Here is a 16,510-nt window from a genome sequence, read left to right as displayed (position 1 = left end):
GGGACATGTCCTGGTTTGTATCCCATCTGTGGGGCAGCACGGACTATCAATCTCACCGAGGAAACCACTTAGCTTGCTCTATGGCAGAGCTGGAGTTGTGGGGTTGAATGTACAGCTGCTTGTTATTAGATAGAGTGGCTCAGACAACTAGATGCAACCTGGGTACCCAGCTTAAATTCCTTAAGAAGAGAAGGAAAGAGGACAGTTACCAAGGGTTGAAGCTACGTGGACCCCTGGTTGGGCTAAATTACCAGCTACGTAAGATATAGGTAGAAAACCAGAAGGTTAAGTCTGTGCCTGCCTAACAGATATTTAGAAACATCTGGATAATTACCTGTCAATTTTAGTCTTTTTTGGAAGATATTTAATTCTAATTTTTGGCTTCCCAGTCATTTGAAACAGGCCGTATGACCCTATTTTAATTCAACAAACTCTCTTTGCCTACAAATGGTTGTGTTCTGTATAGGAAGCGCACAAATGTATCTTCAGAAAATGAAATCTCAAATCCTTGCTGCAAAACTAGAATGATAAAAATATCTATAAATTGCAATGATGTTCCTATGATTGTCATGTTCATGGCTAGAGTGAATCTTGGCTACAAATGAATACACTTATTTATTGAGGTGTGTGTGGGGTGTCCCAACTATGACCATGGATGACATGAATCACTAAAGGGGGTGTCTGTTCAGAAAGGAAAAAGAGATACATATATGAACGTCTGTTTTAGACCATGGGCTGTGAGTATCAGAGAAGGTTTGGGGGAAGATGTAGTACTTGAGATGTGCTTTGCATGAAGTAATAGCAATGGAGCATGTGAAAATGATAAGGAAGGCTCTTCCAGGTAGAGGGGAGGAGAAGAGATTAAGGTATCAGAAATTGGTGAGGCTGAGAAACTTGATAAGACTGTGGTGACCTGTTTGGGAAATTAGAACGGTGAGTTATGGAAAGCTTTGAAAGGTGAAGTGAGCAGTTTGGATGCCATTACACAGTCAATGAATAGGCATTGAAAGTTTCTGATCAAGGATAAGTGGATTAATTATTTGTTCATTCATTTGACCTCTATTTATTCTGCAGTGACTAAGTGTCAGGAATAATTATAGGCATTGTGGATATTGCAGTGAAAATAATGAAGTCTGTGTCATCTTGGAGACAGTTGAGAAGAAGCAAACAGGAAATACATTTATAAAGTAGAGTGAGGTAGTTTGGTATTTTAGGTAGGATTGTGGTTAGGTAAGGCTACATGGACTCCATACCATTTGATCAAAGACCTAAGGAAATGAGGGAGTGGTACCACACATGTCTTAGGGAAAGACCATTCTATCCAACGTCATTCTAGTCATTTCAGCACATGGTAAGGCCCTGCAGCAAGAGCTCATGTTGAGGAAAAGCAAGAAGGTCAGTACAACTAGAACAGAATGAGTAGAAGAAAGGAGGTTAGAGACAGTGGGGACCAGATGCCTTTCTGGCCATTGGTTGTACTTTAGCTTTAATTTTTAATAAGATGAGAACCATTAGAGGATTTTGAATACAAAGGCGATACATCGAAGTTATGTTTTAAAATGGGTGCTCTAGTTTAAATCTTGTGAACAGATTTATAAAAACAAAGACAGGATCAAGAAGAGCAGTAAGGAGGCTAAAAGAGGCTATTGCAATAATACAAGGGAGTTGTGATGGGGGTTAAACCCCAATAGTAGTGATGAAGCTGGTGAGTAGTGTCAGATTCTGGATACATCACGAAGAATTTGCTGATAGATTGGATACAGGGAGTGAGAGAAAGAAAAAAAGTCAAAAATTACTGCAAAATTTTTGCCTTGAGCAATTTCTAAGTGAGTGTAATTGACATAACTAAGTGGGAAAAAACTGTGAGGAATAGGTTTGAAGGGATGAGGAAATTGATTTGAGCATCTTGAGTATAAGAAGACTCTAAGGCATCCAGGTGGAGATATTAAGTAGGAAGTAGGATATTTGTTTCAGGAGGAGTTCAGAGGGGAGGCCAAGGCTGTGTATATACATCAGAAATATAGTATATAAATGGCATTTCAAACATAAGAGAGATAAGGTCACCTACGCACTGAGAGAAGATGTCAAGGACAGAAGTTTCAAGGATAGAACTGATGGTGTAAAGACCAAGGAAATGACAAATAGTCATCCATGGGGTCTGAGAAGGACAGGTACTGTGGTGGGAGAGGAATCAAGAAAAGAGGGATACTCACAACAATGCTATGGGAAAGTTAACATTATTATCATAGACCCCACTTTAAACAATGGGTCCAAAGTTACAAAGATGGTAAGTGGCAGTGCCCATGGTCCCAACCATTATATGTACACCTCTCACAAAGAGTTATGAGTTACCTGCAGGGAGTGGAGGCACACAAAGCATTTTGTTTTGTAACCAGTTTTGAGCTACCTAGAGTCAAAGTCATGACTGACTCATCAGGCTATGAGCACTGTTGGAAAAAAGGAAACTCAATAATAAATGGTGCTGCATCAAGGGCAGTAGAACTCATTTTGAGGATTCAGAATAAGGTTTTAGCAGCAAAATACATTGCAGTATTTTATGGCTATATGACTAAATCGTCTTCCATTAATTGCTGGTCAGATGAAAATGCAATCTGTAACAGAAAATTAAAATTATTTTTATTCCAGTTGGGACAATGATGATATTGGGCAGCTAGTTACATTGCTGGAGTGAATAGAAATATTATTTCCTGTTTTTATCATAGAAGATACTAGTCTCCAAGCCATGCTTTCCCAAAACCTGAGTTATCCCCAGTTCTGGTCCTGCATTAATGAGCACTGTGGTGCTTTGAGGCTAGATGTATCCCAGAAAAACATACTCTAACATTTAATCCATTCTTGTGGGTGTGAACCCATTGTAAGTAGGACTTTTTGATGAGGTTACTTCAGTAAAAGATGTGGCCCACCTCAATCAGGTTGGGTCTTAATCCTATTACTGGAGTCCTTTGTAAATGGAGTGAAATTCAGATTCACTGAGAGAAAGTATTAGGAATCAAGAAGCTGAACATCGATGGAACTGGAAAAAGAAGGGAGAGACCAAGAGAGACCATGTGCTTTCCCATGTGACAAACTAAGGACCAAGGATCACCACAGCCAGCCCCAGAATACCAGAGACGTCAGGAAGAAATTATCAATTTGAAAATGCCTTGATTAGGGCTTTTTCCCAGGCTCAAACCATGAACAATACATTCCTATTGCTTAAATTTGCTTGAACTGAGTAGGAAACTAAAACAGATTCACAGAATTTCCATTAGCAAATCACTACATGTCCCTTAGTTCACCATTCTAAACATAAGGGGTCAAGTAAACGAGATTACTTTCAACATCCACTTCCATATATAACCTCCATGCCTCTCTATTTATGGCTTATCCTATTTCAAATTCTTGCAATATAATGTGCACTTCCAAGCTCTGAATTACTTTAAGATGTAAATGCTGAAGATATTTGCTATGCAGATAGAAATTTAAGTGCTTCAAGTCAGGTTGTGGGAACAAAACTCTTGGATGAGTTGCTTGAACAAATCCAGAAACCTACTGATCTCTCTAAATTTCCTTCCAGCTTTAATTTTCCAGGCATTGGAAAAAAATGTCTCTCTGTTCTAAATTCTCATGGCACTTTATCTTTGTCTCTCTTAGGACACCAATTGCTTAAAAAGATCTTTGCACCTAGTTACGCATTGTAAGTAGGACCTTTTGATGTGGTCACTTCAGTTAAGGTGTGGCCCATCTCAATCAGGATGGATCTTAATCCTATTATTGGAGTATAGGTTAAAAGTGTGGCAGAATTGATGCTCTCGTCATGTCTTCCAAAACCCAGGGAGCCCACGTCTCTGATTCCTACCTCATTCTGCTTCTGTCCAACATATGGCTGACCACTTAGCCTCTATCTCAGAGAGCAGCATTTTGTGCTCAGGCAGGATCCAGAGGTAAGGTGGGACTCATAAATGAAGCCAGAAATTAAAGGAGTAAAAACTTATCTTTACAATTACACCAGTATTCATACCCATCTCTTCTTTACTCTGACTTTTAGTCTTTAGAGAGCTTTGTGGCTAAAACCTAAAAGCAGGTGATGTGTTTTTAATGAGAAAAACCAGGGTCTGCCTCAGGGCAACATTTCCCTAAATGGAGTTTTGATGCTTTGAAACAGAGCATTTCATTTGCTTTTTTGGAATTATATTGCCATTATCACTTACCTGATATTTAAAGCTAAGTGCATAAAAAAGCATGACTCTCTTCATAACCGGTGAGACCTATAGTCTATTCAACATAGTACTGAACTGCTGATAATCATGTCAAAAGAAGGTAGAATATCTGTAAGAGATGTTTTCATGCTCAACACTACTAGTCATCAGGGAAATGCAAATCAAAACCACAATGAGATATCTTCCCACCCACTAAAATGACTATTATTAAATTTCAAAAAGAGGAAAGTAATTGTTGGTGAGGATGTGGAGAAATAGGAGTCCTCATGCATTGCTGGAGGGAATGTAAAATGGTGCAGGTCCTTTGAAAATGGTTTGGTAGTTCCTTACAAAGTTGAACTTAGAATTACCATATATATGCCCCAGCAATTCCGCTCTTAAGTATCTATCTCAAAGATTAAAAACAGGGACTTGAACAGATTTTATATATCAATGTTCATAGTGACATTATTCATAATAGTCAAAAGGTGGAGGCAACATAAATATCCATTATCCACAAATGGATAAACAAAATTTGGTACATACATGCAATGGAACATTATTATGCAGCCCTAAAAAAGAGTGACGTTCTGATACATGTGACAACTAAGATAAATCTTACAGACATCATGTTGAGTGAAAGAAGCCAGATGCAAAAGAACAGCTATTATATGATTCCACTTATATGAAATACCTAGGATGTGCAATTCACAGAGACAGAATGTAGTTGGAAATGATCAAGGGCTGGGTAGAGAGCAATGGGGAATGGGGAGTTAATTGCTTAATCAGTACAGAGTTTTTAGGGTGATGACAACATTTTGGCAATGGATGGTGTTCTAGTTTGCTAGCTGCTGGAATGCAATATACCAGAAATGGAATGGCTTTTAAAAGGGAGAATTTAATGAGTTGCTAATTTACAGTTCCAAGGCCAAGAAAATGTCCAATCCAAGGTATCCAGGGAAAGATACCTTGATTCAGGAAGGCCAATAAAGTTCAGGGTTTCTCTCTCAAATGAGAAGGCACATGGTGAACACAGTCAGGCATTCTCTCTTGGCTGGAAGGACACATGGTGAACATGGCGTCATCTGCTAGCTTTCTCTCCTGGCTTCCGGTTTCATGAAGGTCCCTGGGAGGCGTTTTCCTTCTTCATCTCCAAAGGTCTCTGGCTGGTGGACTCTCTGCTTCGTGGTGCTGCTGCATTCTCTGCTCTCTGAATCTCCCATTCTCCAAAATGTTTCCTCTTTTATAGGACTCCAGTAAACCAATCAAGACCCACCCAAATGGGTGGAGACATGTCATCACCTAATCCAGTTTAACAGCCATTCTTGACTAAATCACATCGTCCAGGGAGACGATCCAATCACAGTTTCAAACATACAGTATTGAATAGGGATTATTCTACATTTATGAAATGGGATTTTGATTAAAACATGGCTTTTCTAGGGGGCGTACATCCTTTCAAACCAGCACAGGTGGTGATGATGAGAGGACAATATTGTGAATGCAATTAATACCACCAAATTGTATACTTGAAAGTGCTTGAAATGGGAAATTTTGTATTTTACATATGTTACACAATAAAATTAAAAAAAATATTTCCCTAAAAATCACACCTGAAATTCTATAAACTATGTGGATCCTCTTAGAGAATTTTAAGCCGGAGGAAACAGTTGAGAAAAGGGCTTCCATATTTTCAATGAAAGGTGTTATTTGAATGGTATTTGGCATATAGTAGATAAGTGCATTTTTTATATTTCAATTTAAGTCCTTAGTCTTGGCACTAGAAGATGAGAGCTTAAGTCTCAGGTAGACCCATATCTTAGATAATTAACTCAACCACTTTTGAGTCTTAATTCCTAAAGTCAGAAATTAGTGCAATGATTTCTATCATTCCTACTTCTCGGGCTGGTGTGAATAACAAAGTGACATAATTTGTTATATTTTATGAGTTCAGGATTTTCTTGGTCAGCTGTGCTTGAGTTGATTCCCACCTGTGCCTAGGATCAGCTGTTAACAGGTCTAGGATGGCTTTAACTGGGACAGCTCAGCTCTGTTATGTGTGATATTTTATCCTCCAACTGACTAGCTGTTTCAGGGAAATGCAGAGAAACAGGAGTGAGAGTAGAGAGTGTAAGTTCTTCTGAAGCCTTGCCTCAGAACTGGAGGCCCACCATTTCCTCTACACTCTGTTAGTCTATGCAAATTATAAGCCAGCCCAGTTTCAAGGTGTGGAGGCAAAAGATGTCACCTCTTGATTGGAGGAGCTTCAAAGTTACTTGGCAAATGGTATGGACACTGGAAGTGATGAGAATTAAGGCCATTTTTCATAAACAATACCACAGAGAGTAATTGAACAGCAAGACCCATTTTGCCATATGATTCATGGACACTGTCTCTCTAATAATCTCTATATACATCATGAAAATGTTCCTTATGATTTGATTCCAGATTCTCATCTTGTTTAGATTTGGAAACCAAACAGAAAACCTTCTTATATTGTAAAGTTACAATTTGGTGGGTTTTTTTTTTTTTTTTTGTCACTTCTAACTGAAAAGATACTGCACTTTAAAAAGTCGTGAAGTTTGGGATGACTCAGGAGAAATTTTTAAAGTTCCATTAGGATCCACAGGGGACATGCAATATAAACACATTGAGAAAGGGATACTTTACTCTTTCCCTTCTTGTGAAGTCCATTATTATTTCCATTTCGTTGTTTTCTAAATAATTGAAAATAGCGAATTCAAGCTCCTCTGTAGTAAACATCCTGAAAGGAAAATTTCAAATGTAGCCATTTCCTCTGCTTGTTAACATGATTTGTATTGCAAGTCATTTACAGTAAATGAATTGCTTGGACTATTAAAATGAAACATCACAGAATATATGTGTTTGTCACATGACTTAAATCTCAACTATTTTCAAAAAGAGCTCTTAGTCATATATAATGAAAAGAATATATAGTCCTTTAAAACAATTATAGAAAAGTTTGAAAGAGAAGTAATGGCCACATTTCACCTTAACATTCTTATTTCCTAACATTAATTGTATTTGCCTATTTACCATGGCTCAAGAGGGCCCACAGGAGTCTCTCACACTCACTTCAACCTGTGAGCCACAAGCTTCTGGTCTGCAACCAGCTGGCAGAATGGCCCTGGCAGAGGCGCTCATGGCCCAATCTGTTTTCCTGCCCAGTGAATTAAATTACTTGTCTGAATGCCTCTAGAGATGTTTCAGGGAAGCACCTGGGCTGGACCAAAAGAGTTAAGGCCTTTCCTCCAAATGCTCAGTCTTGCCAGAGTAACTGACTCTAGGAGCTGGCTGATAATTAAAAGACATGCCTATCACATCACGAAGTATCTGGACCTCATTACTGAGATGCCATTAGCCTGGATGAGAATAGAGGGCAAAGCATCATAGCTTTTCTATCTTGCCTTTCCTGATGATTCACAGATCAGGTAATTGTTGAATTTAAATTATTGAATTTAAAGTATTTTAGAATCCTGTAATGAAAAACTTCATCTAAACCAACAGAAAGCAGATAGTGTTCATGTATAATAGAACCAGCTCAGAGTTACACACAGCTGTATCCCTTCTCAGTGCCACAAGTGGAATTTGATTACATCTGTGACTCATTTTTAAAATGACACATCCGTAACATCACAGCCATGACGATGGAGCTGTCCTTTGTCCTGAAAATAATGCTGCCTTCTCCCACTTACAAAATTAATTGAGTGACAGCTAGAGCACAGCGTTCTTTAGCTTTTCCTTAAGAACTGTGGAATAGCAATGGGTATAACAGAAGTGTTTGTTAAGAGAGTCAGTAAGGCCAGAATTTAATAACTCTAAGATTACATCAACATTGGATCTGTTTTCAAATATAGGATAGACCACCAGTCTAAAATGTAGACTGTGGTATCAACCGTTTCTGAATTTAAATTCTTAATTACTGTGTGAAATCAGAAAGTTATTTCCCTTTTTCTCCTTCAAAATTGGATAATAATATTAACTTACAGGACTGTTGTGAGGATTCAATGAAATTATATAGGTAAAGCTCTCACCACAATTCCAGCCAGGTGGTAAGTGCTTAACAACAGATAGTTTGTTTCGTTTTGTTATAACAGTCACATGTAGTGAAGGATATAGGATCTTATTGGACTTTTCTGATTATCACTTGCATATGTTTGAAGAAGACATTAACTGAAATGCAAGATATTCAGGAATGTTGTGGAACCTAAGTTGGAAATTATATGACACCCTTAATACCAATGCATGTTTCAGGGCTTGGTACTTTCTGTGGTGACCTCTTGAGCCATGGTTAGTGGGCAAATGAAATTAATGTTAGGAAATGTTGTGGTTGGGGACATGTGTCAACTTGGCCATGTTGTGGTACCTGTTTATCTGATTGGGCAAGTGCTGGCCTGTCTGTTGCAATGAGGACATTTCATAGGATTAGATCATGATCACGTCGGCTGCATCCACAGCTGATTCCATTTGTAATCAGCCAAAGGGGAGTGTCTTCTGCAATGAGTGATGCTTAATCTAATCACGGGAAGCCTTTTAAGGAGGACTCAGAGGAGACAGGTCCCATTTCTGCTTCGGCTGGTGAGCCTCTCCTGTGGAGTTCATCCAGACCCTCCATCGGAGTCGTTGGCTTCACAGCATGCCCTGTGGATTTTGGACTCTGCATTCCTGCGGTCATGTGAGACAGTTTTTAAATTTTATATTTGCAAGTGTTCCCTATTTATTCTGTTTCTCTGAAGAACCCTAACTAATACAGGAAATATGAATGGTAAGGGCAAATGTGGCCATTACTTTCCTTTCAATCTTTTCTCCTTCCTTCCACTCTGTACCCTGCCCCCTCCCATAACAAATGCATTAAATCTATGAAGGCTGCTTGAACAAAATACACAATCTCCAAGCTCTCAATAATAAAAAGCTAAATCTAAAGAGAAGTAATTAAGCTGCAGGTATTAGAATTTTAAAGTGTGAACAGAAATTTTTAAGACTTGAAAATTATTAAGCCCCCAGTTTTTTTATTTTTCAGAAAGGTTGTTGTTTATATGGATAGATGGCTGGTGTTTCAGCCTACAGCTCTAGTCGAAAGACCTTATCCCCCAATTCTTCCACCATTAGGAATTGCTCTTCTCCTGTGCTGGAGGTAGCATTTTAAGTGATTACCAGAAGCCTGATGTCTTGTTCCAATCTGATTCATTCACTTCCCCATAAGTGGTAAGTAACGGGAAACAAGAGAATTGGTGAAATCTTATGGTTTAGGCACGCACTGACATAGAAGTCAAGAGTCCTGGTTTATATCCTGGATCCTCCACTCATGATTTCTGGGACTTGAACTTTGCCACTTCCCGTCCTTGAAAGGCAATAACTTGAGGTTCCTTCCTGAGAAACGCTTCCCATCATAGATTTGCCATGCAGAAAGAGTTGAGCTTTTTTTTGTCTTTAACGTACTCTTAGCAGGAAAATCAGGGGAGGGGAAAACCACTACTGTGAATGTAGGTAGATTGTGGGAAGGATGTCTTCAGACCTCTACCTATAACAAGCACCAAAAAATCAGTGAGTAGGAAACCAAATTCTTAGGATTTAGCAAAATTGTCATTGAGGGTCAAGGCCATGTATAACCCTCTGGCCTGTCTGAGGAGGTCAAAAGGAGGAGTCAGTTGTATGTGCTATCTCCACTGCCCCTCTTTATTGACCATCACAATTCAGTCACTCCAAGGATATGTGAGCCTTTAACACCTGCCTGCTGCTGTTGCCACCATTATCTTTTAACACTGTTGGACTCTGTTGGCTATTGGATTTTCTCAACAATCCCAAGTGAAATGAAAGCTGTGCTCTATGGGATTTTTAGGACCAATGAAGTAAGCAATTTCTACATCTTGAATTATAAATGCTGACAAGAAGTGACCATGTGGTAAACTGAATCAAACATGAACTGGTTGCTTTGAATTTGTTTAAAAATTTTGCCCATTCATAAAATATGTAAACCCATGGAAAATATATGTTAATCCAACTTAGATGAACTTTGAATGCTTAAATAAGTGAATGCTTAAATGAGAATCTATTCCTTGATGCCAGTATACTTCTTAAAACAGAAAGCAGCTCTTCCCCCAAATGTTGAAGTGGATCAATAGACACCATGTATGTGAATATTCTTTGAATAGATCTTACCCTTTAATAATTTTAAAATATGTTTATTAAAGAAGACCAGTCCTAAGAGTCAAATGTAATAAAGGATAGACTTTTTATATGCACTTGTTAGAATGCAGGAAATCTGATTTACCTGCAGTCTTTCAGAACATTGGCCATATCTAATTAAATTATGGATTAAGTTTTAGAATTGTTCTTTTATGTGAAAATACCTTGTGAGCCTCTCCAAAAGCCAAAAGTTATATATAAATATAGCTACATTGATAATACACTCTTGAGACTGAGGTGGGCTAGAGCTGAGTGCAGATTTCTAATACCTACAAGTTCCCAAGCATCATGGTTATTTAAAATTTTGTTAACTTTCACTTATTTTGTTTTTAATGGTGTTGCCTGTCATTAAGTAGAAAATGGATGAAGTCCCCACATTTCCAATGACCCCTACAGATGAAATATTTCTAAGTCATAAGTCATGATGTGTGAAACAATAATGATCACGTGTTTGGTGCATGGCTAGCTTTTCTGGATTCAACCAAATATATAAGTTTTTAGATGCTGTCAGAGGATATCAAGTGTGGTTCCTTTAGCCCAGATCACTTATCCATTAACAGGCAAGCTCTCATGTCATGTAAGATCTCTCTCCTCTGACCTCAAGATTTGTGTTCCTTCTGTCAATCTGTCTGCCTGTACTAGATAGAATGTGAGAAAAACTCAGCCAGGTATTGGTTAATTGATTTGAGGGAGCATTTCCTGTTTCTAATTATAATTGGGCCTAGAAAGAATATATTTTCATCTGTAACCTCTGAACATCTTTTTTGTTCTGAGGCAGAAAATTAAATGTACTTAGCTGGCATGGGCCAAAGGAAATAAGACACCAGTGCATAGTTTTGTTAGGTCCTGGGATGTCTTAAGAGAGCACAGAGTCAGAATTTTAGGCTAGGGAAGAACCTTAGACAATAGATGGTCCAATCCTCTCATAATGAGTCCCAAAGAGACTAGTACCTTGTCTATAGACTGAAGGTGAAGTGCAAGAGTCAAAATTTGGAAACACACCTTAGTTTCCTCAGCTATGACTCAGGTCTAACAGTGACCCATCTCACTGAGGGGTTGTAATGGTCATGAGTTCTATCTGATCCAGCTCTTTCACGTTAACCATTTTTTCAAAGATTCCAATATAACAGTTGGGTTTTCTCAATTAAAGATTTGCCTAAGTGAATAATTATGTACATGCCTAGCCATGATTTTCTGAGCCTCAAGTGCCTCATATGTAAAAGATTGCTAATTCGAACAATCTCATATATTTTGGTGTATCAGTTTCATAATATATATGAAAAGCACTGTAAATTGTAAAGTACCATTCAAATACTGGCTGTTATTGTGAACTCTGAAAGTCTCTTTCTCAAAGTACTTTCAAATGTCTTCAAGAAAATATCATTTGTCTAGTTTAAATTTGGTATACTATCAAGGAGTTAGTAAAAAAAAAAAAAAAAAAAAATAATGAACCTGATCATACACCCCTGCTGAATGGGAAAAGAGATGTTTTGGTAGTGCAGTTGGATAAACTACTACAGATGTTAAGCCAGTTTTAGGTAATGCCTTTCCCAAGCAAGGGTACTGATGTGTTTTGATATCTTTTATTCTCTATTTATTACCATGGGATAAACTCTGACTGCTACAGACCACCACAGAATTAATCTTAGAAAGAGTTCCAGATACCTGAATACTTAAGTGAAATGGGGAAGGCAGAAATAAATTTTCAATATAATGGATTATCCCCAATTCTTTTTAAATTTAAATGATTCCACACATAAAACAGAATTGAAATGCTTGATATATACATATACATCCCATGAAATTCAAAATATACTATGGTATAGTCTTTTTTATTTCTAAGGTAACAAAATTCAGATAATATTTATCTGTTTAAGTGACTGGTTGGAAAATGTGCACTAAGAAAGTAGGACATGGTTTGCTTTGGATGGTTTCTTACTAATTCAAATCTGAGGGAGACTGAGAGGAAATAACCTGAGATAAGCATGGCTTTGGGAATTCATCCAGGTCTGAGGCAGCAGTCTTTGGGGCATTTGCTTCAATGTGGAATTTATTAGTTCTGATGGATATTTTTAGTTGCTGTTTCCTAAGACAATATAGATGGTTCCACTTATGTTTCTTGTATAAAGTTCCTAGTTATTAATTATACCCACAAAGGCAGCATGAATGCTTTATGTGATGAGGATGGATATAAATAAACCAATAGACCAAGAAGTATCTAGTTTTGTTGATTCTTATATTTTACCTATGGTTGCCATTCCTTGTTTCAAACCACATACACTGAAATTACAGACACATTCTAGTATGAAAACATTTATTGAATTTCACATTAGCTCAGGATAGCAAGCCAAATCATAAAGTAATGTCATGAAATCTATTGACATTGAATAAAACTTGGTTCCCAACCGTAACTCCTTAGAAAATTTAATACTTCCTGAAGCTACTGAAATAAAGAAATCTTCCTTTAATTAATAGTTGCTAAGGAAACAAAAGAGAGAGTTGACGAAAGCAATGATCATACTGGTCTTGGATGAAATTGGAGACTCAAATCCTGTACACAGATAAACTCTATGGGTCATCCTGTACCTTCCTAAAGAAATCACAGAATGAAATAAAGGCAAGATATGAGTCATAGACCTTCAAATGAGCAACCTCGTTTTGGATCCTGTTTCATGAGGACTTTAGCTTTGGGAAGTGTAAAGTCTTCATATTCAAAAGTTAAAGGAAAAGAAATTTTGATTCTTAATTGTGATTCTATGGAATGATTCTATAGAAAAATGAAGCATTGCTTTCATATTATGTTGGTCCTTTATACTCTGAATTATATTGAATAAATGACTAAACTTGATATCCTATTTACTTTAAATCTAAGGGAGGTAATTTTCTGGTAGCTTTAGTTCTGAGCTAGAAATCAGAAGTTCAGAGACCTATTTTTTTGATTTTTTAAAGAACTACTTTCTCTAAAAAGTCTAGGATATAAGTAGAAAGGCATCATTACATATAAAAAACATTTAGGGCAAGAGATGACAGTAGTAATACAAAGAACAAAAAAAAAAAACAAAATGAAAGAGTGCATTTGTAAAAATAGCACTCAGATAACGGTGCCTCGTTAGTACATTGAAATAGTCAGGTTTTAAAATAATGCTCCATAACAGAAACCAGGACATTTAATTCACACTGGCGTGAGAGTTAAAATGACAAGTTCCTTCCACAACAGGAATGTTTTGAGGGCAAAATTCTTGGCTTGAGTTCCATATTTTATAAACCAAAAAAAATGGGTGGTGAAGTGTGGCAACTAATCTCTGTGGAGAAGACACCTAGAGAAACATTTGCTCTCTGAAGTTGCTAGAAGAAAATTATACTGGCCTTAACAAATTTAACAAATGCATTGTATATGTGTAGAGAGATGGTTTGGCGTTCTTTGACTGCCCAACATCTAATTCCAATAGTAGTCCAGTTTATTTTGGGGAAATTACCTCCCCCTTATTTTGTGTCTTTTGATGGAAGGGTAATTACTCCTGTGTGTTTCCACCTCTACTTTTCCTCCTGATACTTCGATGGAGGGAACATATAATCTAACCCAACATTTATTGGGTGGGTGCTTCCTCTAAGGACTTTAAATTCTGTGACTATAAAGCAAGTACAGAATAAATAGTTGAATAGAATTCTTTATGCTGTGGCTATGGAGATGTAACCACATAGTTTTTGCTGTGAGGCAATTGTATATTTCCACGTCTCTGCCATGTGGTGCTCTCTTACCCATTGCCTAGTTCTCCTACGTCCATTAATTTTCGCAGACCCTGAAATCTTTCCAATAGCTTCCCTTTTGCTTAAATTAAGAGTTTGTTTCTGTTACTTGCACTGTGGTTCCCTAACTATACCGCTGTGAAAGTTAAATATAGTCAATTTGCAGGGGTAAGTGTCAGTGTAATGACCTCAATTTTCTACCTGCAGAGTATGAATTATTGGTTTGGGAAGCTCTTGAAGATACTTTGGGAATGAAAGCCCTTTGGAAAGAGATGTGTACTGTTAAAATTCATATTCCTTTGATATCTGATATAGTGGTACTTAACAGGGGATAAATTGTTCCTGGAACATTTGAGACCTCCCGATATACTACATAGATGAGTCCCTACAGGTTTGAGAATAGAAATCTACTTTTTCACTCAAAGAAATAAGCGCATAACTGTATACCAGTGATCAGTGTGGCCTAGCTTTTATTATTAGATAGGAACTCTTACTGTGGTAGGTTTAAGTATGTACCCCTGCAAAAAAACATGGTCTTAATTTTGGTCCACATGCCTGTGAGTGTGAGCCCATTGTACATAGGACCTCTTGAAGATGTTATTTAGTTAAGGTGTGGCCCAACTGAATGAAATTAGGTCTTAATCTGGATTATTGGATTACATTATAAGAAGAATGAAATTTAGACATAGAGAAAGAAAGTCATGGGGAGGAGTCAAAGGCACGAAATCAGCAGAATTTAGAAGAGAAAGGAGAGGACATCACCATGTGATGATAAAACCAAGGCACCCAAGGATTACTGGCCAGCCAGAATGTACTGACCTTGGGAGGAATCAAACCCTTTAGCCTTTGAAACCATGAGCAGATAAATTTCTCTTGTTAAGCCAACCATTGAATGGTATTTGTCATTGTAGCCAGGAAACTAAGGTACTTACTGACCCTTTTCCACACCTCTTTATTTAAATGCCTACATAAAATAAGTAATCAGAGCAGGGCAGAATTAATTAGAAGTGTATATTCAAAATTTGAAGAGGCTAGAGGTTATGCAGTCCAAACAATTTCCTAATGTTATAATACTCTTTAACACACTCTTTAACACACTCAATATCCAGAGTGTTGATTAAACAACTGTGTTGTTGATTAAACAACTGTGGATATTGAGTGTTTGTTACCTCACAAGGGAACCTGCTGTGCTGCTGGACTTAAAAGAATCTTCTTCTTGGCACTGAGTCCAAATTAAACTTCCTTTAAATGGAATGTATTTTTTAATCATAAAATTGATCCCTGGAGATATAAACAAAAAGTTTACCTCAAATATTTGTTCATGATCCCTTAAATCTTTTTTTCTTTACATAAAATGGATAAGACAGATGACATGATTTTTTTATACATTCCCACCAGCAGTGCATAAGTGTCTCGGTTTCTCCACATCCTCTCCAGTACTTATGGCTTTCTGTTTGTTTAATAGCAGTCATTCTTATAGGTGTGAGGTGGCATCTCATTGTAGTCTTGATATGCATTTCCCTTATAGCCAGTGAAAATGAGCATCTCTTCATGCACTTTTGCGTCATCTGTATTTGCTCTCCAGAAAAATGCCTATTTATATCTTTAGCCTATTTGATAATTGGGTTGTTTGTTCTTTTGTTTTTTAGTAGTATGAGTTCTTTGTATACACAGGAAATCAAACCTTTGTCTGATATGCGATTTCCAAATTTTTCTCCCATTGAGTTGGCTACCTCTTCACCTTTTTGACAAAGTTATTTAAGGTGCAGAAGCATTTGATTTTGAGGAGTTCCCATTTGTCTATTTTTTTCTTTTGTTGCTTGTGCTTTGGGTGTAAAGTTTAGGAAGCTACCTTCGATTACTAGGTCTTGAAGATGTTTCCCTACATTTTCTTCTAGAAGCTTTATGGTGTTCCTGCTTATATTTAGGTGTTGGATTCACTGTGAGTTAATTTTTGTGTAGGGTGTAAGATAGGGGTCCTCTTTCATTCTCTTGACTATTGATGTCCAGTTCTTCCATGCCCAATTATTGAAAAGACTATTATGTCCCACTTCAGAGGATTTGGGGGCCTTGTCAAAAATCAGTTGACCATAGATTTGGTGGTCTAATGCTGCACTCTTGATTTGATTCCATTGGTCAATGCTTCTTTCTTTGTACAGTACTATGCTGTTTTGACCACTGTAGCTTTATAATAAGTTTTAAAGTTAAAGAGTATTAATCTTCCCACTTAGTTCATCTTTTTTAGGATGCTTTAAACTATTCGGATCTCTTTTCCTTCCAGATGAATTTGGTAGTTAGCTTTTCCAAATCGTCGAAGTAAGTTGTTGTAATTTTGATTGGTACTGTGTTGAATCTGT

This window comes from Tamandua tetradactyla, chromosome 3 (genome assembly GCF_023851605.1).
Source record: "Tamandua tetradactyla isolate mTamTet1 chromosome 3, mTamTet1.pri, whole genome shotgun sequence".
In the NCBI taxonomy this organism is placed as follows: Eukaryota; Metazoa; Chordata; class Mammalia; order Pilosa; family Myrmecophagidae; genus Tamandua; species Tamandua tetradactyla.
This window is presented reverse-complemented; position numbering follows the sequence as displayed.